The sequence below is a fragment of the Mandrillus leucophaeus genome, unplaced genomic scaffold (assembly GCF_000951045.1).
Source record: "Mandrillus leucophaeus isolate KB7577 unplaced genomic scaffold, Mleu.le_1.0 Scaffold1353, whole genome shotgun sequence".
Lineage (NCBI taxonomy): Eukaryota > Metazoa > Chordata > Mammalia > Primates > Cercopithecidae > Mandrillus > Mandrillus leucophaeus.
The window spans coordinates 227,382-228,728 of NW_012101314.1; positions in this window are offsets into that span (position 1 = coordinate 227,382).

Sequence of the window (1,347 nt, forward strand, 5' to 3'; positions counted from 1 at the left end):
GGATTACAGGCGTGAGCCACCATGCCTGGCCAGCATAATTCTTAAGGGCTCTAGGATTTTTAGAAGGGTAAATGAGCATTGGCTACAACTTAGTCACCGACTGGCTGCATTAGCCCCTAAGAGAGCTTGTCTTTGGAAGCTTCGAAGCCAGGCATTGACTTATCTCTGGCTGTGAAAGTCCTAGGTGGCATCTTCTTCCAATAGAAGGCTGTTTCATCTACATTGAACTTCTGTTGTTTAGTGTAGTCACCTTTATCAGTGATCTTAGCTAGATCTTCTGGGTAATTTGCTGCTTCTGTATTAGCACTTGATGCTTCACCTTGTACTTTTATGTTACAGAGATGGCTTCTTTCCTTAAATCTCATGAACCAACCTCTGCTAGATTCGAACTTTGCTTCCATAGCTTCTTCACCTCTTTCGGCCTTCACAGAACTAAGAGGTAGAGCCTTGCTCTGGATTAGGCTTTAGCTTAAGGGAATGTAGTGGCAGATTTGATCTTCCATCTACAAGACTAAAGGTTTCTACATATCAGCAATAAGGCTGTTTTACTTTGTTATCTTGTGTTCACTGGAGTAACATTTTATTTATTTATTTATATTTTATTTTATTTATTCATTTATTTATTTAAAATAGAGTCTTACTGTGTCACCCAGGCTGGAGTACAGTGGTGTGATCTTGGCTCACTGCAACCTCCTCCTCCCAGGTTCAAGAGATTCTCCTGCCTTAGCCTCTGAGTAGCTGAGATTACATGCATGTGCCAACATACCCAGCTAATTTTTCTATTTTTAGTAAAGATGAGGTTTCACCATGTTGTCCAGGCTGGTCTTGAACTCCTGACCTCAGGTGATCCACTCACCTTGGCCTCCCAAAGTGCTGGGAAGGGCCAGGCACAGTGGCTCACGCCTGTAATCCCAGCACTTTGGGAGGCCAAGGCAGGTGGATCACTTGAAGCCAGCAATTCAAGACCAGCCTGGCCAACATGGCGAAACCCCATCTCTACTAAAAATACAAAAATTAGCTGGGTGTGGTGGTGCATGCCTGTAATCCCAGCTGCTCGGGAGACTGAGGAAGGAGAATCGCTTGAACCTGGGAGGTGGAGGTTGCAGTGAGCAGACCGTGCCACTGCACTCCAGCCTGCACGATGGGAATGAGACTCCATCACAAAACAACAACAACAACAACAACAACGACAAAATTAGCTGGGCATGGTGGGGCATGCCTGTAGTCCAAGCTACTTGGGAGGCTGAGACACAAGGATTGCTTGAACCCGGGAGGCAGAGGTTGCAGAGAGCCAAGATCACACTACTGCACTCCAGCCTGGGTGACAGAGTGAGACTCTGTCTAGGG